Source organism: Cucumis melo, chromosome 6 (assembly GCF_025177605.1).
Source record: "Cucumis melo cultivar AY chromosome 6, USDA_Cmelo_AY_1.0, whole genome shotgun sequence".
NCBI lineage: Eukaryota > Viridiplantae > Streptophyta > Magnoliopsida > Cucurbitales > Cucurbitaceae > Cucumis > Cucumis melo.
Genome location: NC_066862.1, coordinates 18,014,139 through 18,023,152, shown reverse-complemented (window position 1 = coordinate 18,023,152; position 9,014 = coordinate 18,014,139). Strand labels below are relative to the sequence as shown.

The 9,014-nt window shown below is 33.5% G+C and overlaps 1 long non-coding RNA gene across 1 annotated transcript; it reads left to right on the top strand.

Annotated features, from left to right (window-relative positions):
- The first annotated feature begins 7,976 nt into the window (after nt 1-7,976).
- On the top strand, nt 7,977-8,609 carry LOC127149993 (uncharacterized). Its single transcript, XR_007821910.1, has 3 exons — nt 7,977-8,158; nt 8,232-8,327; nt 8,409-8,609. It is a non-coding gene; the product is annotated as an uncharacterized LOC127149993 (long non-coding RNA).
- The last annotated feature ends 405 nt before the right edge of the window (nt 8,610-9,014 follow it).

Sequence of the window (9,014 nt, the reverse complement as noted above, 5' to 3'; positions counted from 1 at the left end):
AAATTAATTTAATTAATTTCACTGTCTTCTAGTTTTATTAACTTAACACATCAGGTATATACAACATAGAGTTGAAGTCGGTCGCTATATACAAATCCTAGGAATGATGGATTGTTATGAAAAGAAAGGGAAAAAAATAATAGAATCTGTTGGAATGGCTAGATTAGAAACTAGGAAGAGAGTCTAAATTTTGTCTGGTTGCATTGGAAGATTTGTGTTGCGGGCTTTATTGGCGTCGACGAATCTTGAAAAGCATAAATTACAATAATGCTGTAAATAAGGATGAAATGGCTGGAGTTGCGTTTAGTATAAGCTTCTTGTATTTGGTAGATGAGGTGTATTGAAAGGTACAGGTTAGAGATGTTGTGCTATGTTGAAATGTTGGTCAAACTGGAAGTTTGTATTTGGTAGATGAGGTGTAGTGACAGGTACAGGTTAGAGATGTTGTGCTATGTTAAAATGTTGGTCAAACTGGAAGTTCTTACTTTCTACTGGGTTCATAGAAAGGAATCAAAAAACTATTCTCTTTAGAATTAGCTTAACTTGGGCAGGAAAATGAATGGAGAAAATAAAGCTATATCATTGTTGTAGTTGCAAGAAGTTCTTATAATATCGGCAATAAAGTAGGAATGTAGAGACTTTTATTCTATTCATATGTGTTGTTAGGTCATTGGCTTGATTTTAAGAAAAATTCTTAAGAGTGGCATCTAGTTAGAATGGTTAAGACTTTGGTGCAGAAAGTATTTATGACCTCTTGCGATAGTTAGCATTGAGAAGAGTAATGATAGCAGGAATGTAAACATATCCCCATTTAGGAACTTCAACATCTTGTACTACCAATGTGGCTGGTAATACAAGACAGTAGAATATGAAGGTGTTTATATGGGCTGCCACTTTTCTCACAAAGAATAAACTGTATATCACGTGCACTTTCTTCCACGTTGTTACTCTCTGCAAATCAACCCCACGCACACACGCAAATATTTTATCTTCTATGTGTTCTCTCCTTCATTCTATTGTGGTTGAATTTGATGCTAGCTAGGGAAGGTGGTGAATTTGGTTAATAACTTTTTGTTTGATTTTGCTAAGGTAGATAATGTAGCTAAGTCGTTGTTGAGTTGGGTGAATTGTTGAATTTGGTTAATAACTATTGTTTGAATAGTAAGAATTATAAACTTTATCTTTCTAAACCATAGGCTTTCATATAAAGTATATGCATATATTTTCTCATTCGTAAAGTATAGAAGCTGCAATAACTCAATTTTGACCCTAAAATGGTATAAAGATAAACTAATATAAAAGTGCACATCTCTCTCCCTCTTTCTCTCAATTTTATACAATAATTGGTTCTTTCTTTTCTTCCTTAGCAACCATCTTTTTATACTTTTATGTTTCTCTAAAATACAAAAATGTATAATAGTCCTTTCTTTTTCTTTTAGTAGTTGAATCTATGTGAAGGTGAATAGTTAAACATTTTAAAAAGATAATCGCATGTGTAAAAGAATAATATACTATCTTAAATATATATAAAGATTACTATTTAACAAAAAAGATGTATACATTATGTCATTATAGGGTAGACTATATTTTGGGTTTTATATGCTGTAAATACTATATATCTATAGATAATAATATAATTTGAAGTTTCATCTCCAAATTTCATTTGAGAAGGAGAGAAGTACTTCATATATATTTTATAAATAGTGTGAGAGGCTCTTTCATTTTTTTTAGTTTGGATTCCTCAACAATAAAAACATTAGTTTTATATAATTAGTTAGGTTTTGAATTCCATTTCCTAAGATTTATTTATTTTTATTCAAAATTAAAACTATATACATTTGGAGTCTCTCTTTGGAACAATTTATAAGTATTTAAAAGAGTGTTCTTTCATAGATAAAGTTCTAATAGTTTTAAGTACTTGAAAAGTCATTCCAAACAAATTTAAAATAGTTAAGAGATAAAAATTCATACAATAATTGTCTCGACGATCTAAGTTTACTTAATTTCGTTGTTTTCTCGATTTTTTTTGTAGATTAAATTGCATCTTATATAATATGGATAAGTCGTGGATGCAAAAGAATAGAACGTCATCTGAGTATGCTTATGGGGTTGAGATGTTTATTAAAAATGGGTTGAAGCATTCAAAGACGTCGAATGTCATGGCATGTCCTTGTTTAAAGTGTGTGAATGCAAAAACTTTAGATGTGAATACAATTAGAGATCACTTGTTTTTTAACGGCATCGATCAGAGTTATCAAGAATGGATTTTTCATGGTGAATCACTACCAATAAAGAGAAACAATGAAAGTGTCTTTAGCAGTGTAAAAGAAGAAATTGACGAGGATGATGTTGATGACACAATTGGAATGTTTGAGGCTGCACATAATTATTTTAATGACAAGTCAGAAAATTTTGAGGAAGTTGTAGATGATGCCAAGAAACCATTATATCCTAATTGTACGAATTTTACCAAAATATCTACGTTGATAAAGTTATATAATTTGAAAGCTAAATTTGGATGGAGTGATAAGAGTTTCACTGAGTTATTACAATTAATTTATGACATCTTACCTACTCCCAACGAATGCCCTACTTCTACTTATGAAGCAAAAAAATTTTTGTGTACTCTTGGAATGAAGTACGAGAAGATTCATGCTTGTAGGAATGATTGTTGCTTGTTTAGGAAAGAACTGTCTGATGCAAATGTATGCCCCTCTTGTGGTATGTCAAGATGGAAGATTCCTAAAAATTCAAAGAAGGAGGTTAAGAATGTTCCAGTGAAAGTCGTGTGGTATTTCTCTCCAATTCCAAGATTTGAAAGAATGTTTCGAAGCAAAGAAACATCAAAATTATTAACGTGGCATGACAGAAAAAGAGAAGTGAATGATCTATTACAACATCCAAAAGATGCATTATCATGGAAAAAAATAGACAATTTATGGCCAGAGTTTGGGTCAGAACCTAGAAATCTACGTCTTGCTCTTTCTACAGATGGGGTAAATCCGCATGGAGATCTTAGCAGTAGATACAGTTGTTGGCCAGTTATGTTAGTGACATACAACTTACCTCCATGGTTGTGTATGAAGCGAAAATTTTTGATGTTGACCGCACTAATATCTGGTCCCAAACAACCGGGAAATGAAATAGATGTTTATTTAGCTCCGTTAGTTGATGATTTGAAAATACTTTGGCATGATGGGGTGGAATGTTACGATGCATATCAAGATCAATGTTTCAGGCTAAAGGCTATTTTATTATGGACTATTAATGATTTTCCTGCGTATGGTAACTTGTGTGGTTGTACAGTCAAAGGATATCATGCATGTCCAATTTGTGGGGAGAAAACTTCATCAATTTATTTGCCAAAAGGAAGGAAGATGGCATATATTGGGCATCGCAAGTTTCTACCACGTCATCATCCATATAGGAAACAAAAGAAAGTTTTCAATGGTGCACAAGAATTAGAATTGGCTCCAGAACCATTGAGTGGGGAAGAAATTTTCATACAAACAAGTAAGTACAAACACTCATTTGGTAAGAGAAGTATGAACGAAAAGAACAGTGAAATGAGTTCTTCAGGAACTTATTGGAAGAAAAAATCTATTTTTTTTGAATTAGAATATTGGAAGTTTCTTGATGTGCGACATTGTTTAGACGTGATGCACATTGAAAAGAATGTTTGTGCAAATCTCATTGGCACATTGCTTGATATTCCCGGTAAAACCAAAGATGGAGTAAAAAGTCGATTAGATTTGGTTGAATTGAACATTAGATCAGAGCTAGCTCCTCAAGTAGGGGAGAAAAAGATCTTTTTACCCCCGGCATGTTATACATTATCTCGAGCAGAGAAGTTGAGTTTTTGTAAGACACTATCTGAATTGAAAGTACCAGAAGGCTATTCATCGAACATTCAAAGTTTAGTGTCACTCACAGATTTGAAACTGTATGGACTTAAGTCGCATGACCATCACGTTCTTATGCAACAATTGCTACCTGTGGCAATTCGTGGTATTCTACCGAAACATGTAAGACTTGCAATTATTCGGTTATGCTTCTTCTTTAATGCTATATGTAAGAAGACAATTGATACATCACAATTGAAAGGAATGCAAGAAGATGTAGTTGTCACTTTATGTCTATTGGAGAAGTATTTTCCACCATCATTTTTCACTATAATGGTACATCTTGTAGTGCATCTCGTAAGAGAAATTGAGTTTTGTGGACCTGTTCATCTAAGGTGGATGTATCCGTTTGAACGATATATGAAAGTCCTAAAAACTTACGTGCGAAATAGAAATCGACCAGAAGGATGTATGGTAGAAAATTATATTGTTGAAGAGGCTATAGAGTTCTGTTCTGAATTTATTGCTGGAGTTAGTTCTATTGGACTTAACTCATCTGTAATAAAAAAGAATTCAAACATGGATAGAGCATTATCAGCTTCTTCTTTTATCAGACCGAGTAAGGAGCAGTTAGATCAAGCTCATCTTTATGTCATTCAGAATGTAAATGATGTTCTACCATACGTCGAGTACGTGCTAAATCCTATCTATTCTCATTCTATATAAGTTTATGTAATTACTTAATAACTTGTTATTTACGACAGACAACATATGGAGAGTTTGCGTAAGCTTAACTCTGGTAAAGCTCGAAGTAAACAGTGGATTCAAGAAGAGCATAATCGCTCATTCAGTCGCTGGCTGTCCACACGGGTAATCACTACAATCATACTCTTGTATGTTTGTTTTGGATCTAACTAAATCCAATATATTGTGTAGGTTGCACTTGCTCTCGAAGTACCTAAAAATTCTATCACGCCTTCTTTAAGATGGATAGCTCACGGACCTTCTCCAGATGTGGCCACTTATTCTGGTTACATAATTAATGGATATTACTATCACACAAAAAGGCGTGATGATATTAGGAGAGTTCAAAATAGTGGAGTTAGTATAACCGCTACTACGATGCAAGTCTCTAGTTCTAAGGACAAAAACCCGGTCATGTCAGATATGACGTTTTATGGTGTAATACGAGAGATATGGGAGATTGATTACCATCAATTATCTTTTATTTTATTTAAGTGTGATTGGGTTGACAATAGAAGTGGAGTCAAAGTGGACGAGCTTGGGTTTACCATCGTTGATCTCAAACGTATTGGACATAAATCAGACTCATTTATTTTAGCCACTCAAGCAAAACAAGTATTCTATGTCCAAGATTCTGCAAATCCTGAATGGTCGGTGGTTTTAACATCTCCACAAAGAACTATTGAAGAAGATTTCTTTGAAGATGAAATAGGAGATATGCTTCAAGAGTGTGGTTACGAAACCATTAAAAGGATGCCCAATGTTGATACACCTAATGAGACTGATGATACAAATTCAACTTATATTAGACATGATTGTGAGGGTAGATGGGTAGAGAAGGGTATGTCATTACTTTGCTTTATAATGTATTTAATTTTAGAGTTCGTAATATAATTGATATGCTTATGGTATCTTTATAATGTATTTATGTTTAAAGTTCGTAATATAACTGCTATATTTATGGTATGTCATTACTTTGCTTTATAATGTATTTATGTTTAAGTTCGTAACATAATTGTTATGCTTATGTATGTTGACTTTGCTTATTAATGTATTTCCATTTTTTGCAGATTCATAGATGGAGGATAGCAGTGAGGATGAAAGAGAAATGCTTCCAGAAGTAAGAAAGAAATCATTTGTTCCACGTGGGCCAACTACTATGTCTGAGTTGGCCTTAGTGAGAAATTCTGGACAAAAGTTGCCCATTCAATTTAATGAACACGGACAACCTGTTGGAGCCACGTCTAAGAAAATGCAAAGTTACATTGGTGTGTGCGTTCGACAACAGATTCCTATCACATACAACTCTTGGAAAGAAGTTCCGAATGAGCTAAAAGATAAAATATATGATTGTATATCGGTATGAGTTCTATTGTTATGTTTTTCATATAATGTAGTTTGCTTTACACTCTAAGTTTAACTAAGCTTTTCTTTTTTTTTTTTGTGTAGATGTCGTTTGATTTACAACCCAATGCTAAACATTCTATACTTATGTCTGCATCAAGAAAGTTTCGAACGTTCAAGACGACGTTAACTCAGAAGTATATACTTCCGTCTAAGGATCAACCATCACTCTTGCAGTTTCCTCCCAAAATCTATTCTCATATAAATCAAGAAGATTGGGAATCGTTTGTGGATGCTAGACTAAGTGAAGAATGGGAGGTAAATAAGTTTAAATTTTCAATGGAATTAGAATTGTTTTGATATCTACCTACAAACTAATACGTTGTACAGGATTATAGTCGTATTCAAAGGGAAAGAAGGTCGAAATGCGTATACAATCACCACATGTCACGTAAGGGATATGCTAATCTTGCCGATGAACTAGTGAGTATTTCTAATTAAATTGAAGAATTTATCTTAATATGTTGTTGTTAATTAAATATGTATCTTTTGTTGTAGAAAATAACGCATGATGTTTCCTATCGATCAACTCTTTGGAAAGAAGCACGGAAAGGAAAAAATAATGATTATTTTGATGATGCTACTCGAGATTGTGCCTCTCGGATTGTAAGTATACTTATGATTACAATATATAATCTTTTGTTAACCTAACTGATGATGAATTGTTTTATACTTGTATTGTTTTATAGGATGAATTAGTTGCAACAAATAAAAATGAGGACATCTTGACTGACGCATTGGGTTCCAAGGAGCACGGTGGACGTGTAAGAGGCGTGGGTGCTTTCGTCTCTCAATCACAATATTTCAAGACAGTAAAAGGGAAGGAGAAAATGTGTGATAAAGAAGAGGATGACTCGAGGTGCAAAAGTGACAAGAAGAGAAGTAATCACTCGAGGTCATCCATTGGAAGTATTAATATAGATCTTGATGCCGATGAGGACACACCTACCAACAAAGGAGTGGAGGTAATTGACTTTGTTGTCACTTTTAGTTTTTTAACTATATAGGATCAATTGTTCTTAACTATGCTTTTAATGTTTGTAAAGGGAACACCATGCCAATTGTCTATAGGATCCATTAATAATATTGTTGCAGTAGCCACGATAGTTGAGGATAACATTGGATGTCCCAATGTTAAAGTTCTAGTAGACGTGGTTACGGGAGAAAATTTGACTATACCCAATCCAGTGAAGGGAAAGATAGAGACTTTAAATCAAGCATTGGGTAACATTATAGAATGGCCTCGTCGGCTTGTTTCTACGATCAATGACAAACAAGTGTGTATCTTTTTTTTACTATTTAAGTTTTGATTTTATTTGTATATGTATTTTGAATTTAGAACCTTGGTTGTGATAGGAGCATTCAACTAGGAAGGATGTCGTATACCCTTCAAATTATACTGACGTTAACGGGATTATTAAGCTTTTAAATAGACATGCCATGAACAACATGGAGGATGTAGACATGATTCGCATCCCAATGAACGAGCTAATATTTGGAAGTGACAAATTTGTTTATTTAGCTCGTGAAGATTTGTTGCATTACTGCGGCATGGTTGAAATCGGCTATATGTGTATACTAGCGTATATTACGTAAGTAGACAACTTATACTCATCTTTATCTCCAATACCACTTTTGTAGTTAGTTTGTTGATATTTTAACTATGGTTGCTTTTACTTAGATGTCTTTGGGATAAATGTGACTGTGCAAAGAATTTTTTTGTCATTGACCAATCAAAAATATCGTCACATATCAAAGATCGTGATCTTCGATCCAGAAATTTAGCCAACCAGCTAGAAGCAGTTAACTTGGAACAGAAAGCGCTAATTCCATATAATACTGGGTAAATAAAGAAGAGAAACACATTAATATATTTCCATTGAGCTTAAATGTGTACTCACATTGAAGATGTTGTTTATTGTAGTTTTCATTGGATGTTGCATGTTATCGATCTTCGTGAAAATTGCGTTTATGTTTTGGACTCTCTTCGGAGTAAAGTCAATGAAGACATTCATGGAATCATAAATGTGTAAGTGTATTTACTTTATTACTTCTTATTTAACTTTCTTGTCTTCTAATGTTTCAAAATATTTAGAGGGTTGAAGACATGGCAAGCGAAACACGATCTACAACGCTATCGATCAACTCCAAAATGGAGACCTGTAAAGGTAATTTGCATTTACAGGTTATTACTTTTTATGAAACATAAGATTAATTTGTATTCAATTGATATACATGCAGTGCCCTCGTCAATTGGATTCTGTAGGGTGCGGGTACTACGTGCAAAAGTACATACATGAGATAGTGCATAATTCTAGTACTTCTATTACTAACCTTGTAAGTTTCTACTTTAACTTTTTACATATTACAATTTGTGATCCAAACTCATACTTTCCATATCTTTCTCTTTGTGTGTAGTTCAATACCAAAAATGCATATAGCCAAGAGGAGATTGATGAGATTCGAACTGAATGGGCAGCTTTTGTTAGCAGATTTGTGTAAGTAGTTGCTTTTTGTAGTTAGGTTAGTAGTTGATTTTTGTAGTTAGGTTAGTAGTTGATTTTTGTAGTTAGGTTAGTAGTTGGTCGAGTTAAGTTTTTGTAGGGGACGACAGTCCTATAGTTTTTTGAAGGGCAGGTGGTCCCGTACTAATTGTTGTTTGTTAGATAGTTTGTACCTATACTTTAGTTAGTGAAGGAACCTTCTATTGTGTTTATAAATCACGATCTTATATATTATCTTTAATGGCGTTAGTGTGCTTGTATTTTAGTGTTGGATCTTATGCATTGTAGGTGTTTACTATTGGTTTGCCATGGATGGTAGGATGTGTTGTTTGATATGTGTGATTATGTATATATTGGAGGATTTGGAGTAGTTGGACTTATAGTGTTGAATATAGTTGTGTTTATAATATGTAAGTGTTGGATGATGTGTATTTGTTGTAGTTCTATATGGAAGTGTGGAAAAGTGTGCTTGTATTTTAGTGTTGGATCTTATGCATTTTAGGTGTTTACTATTGGTTTG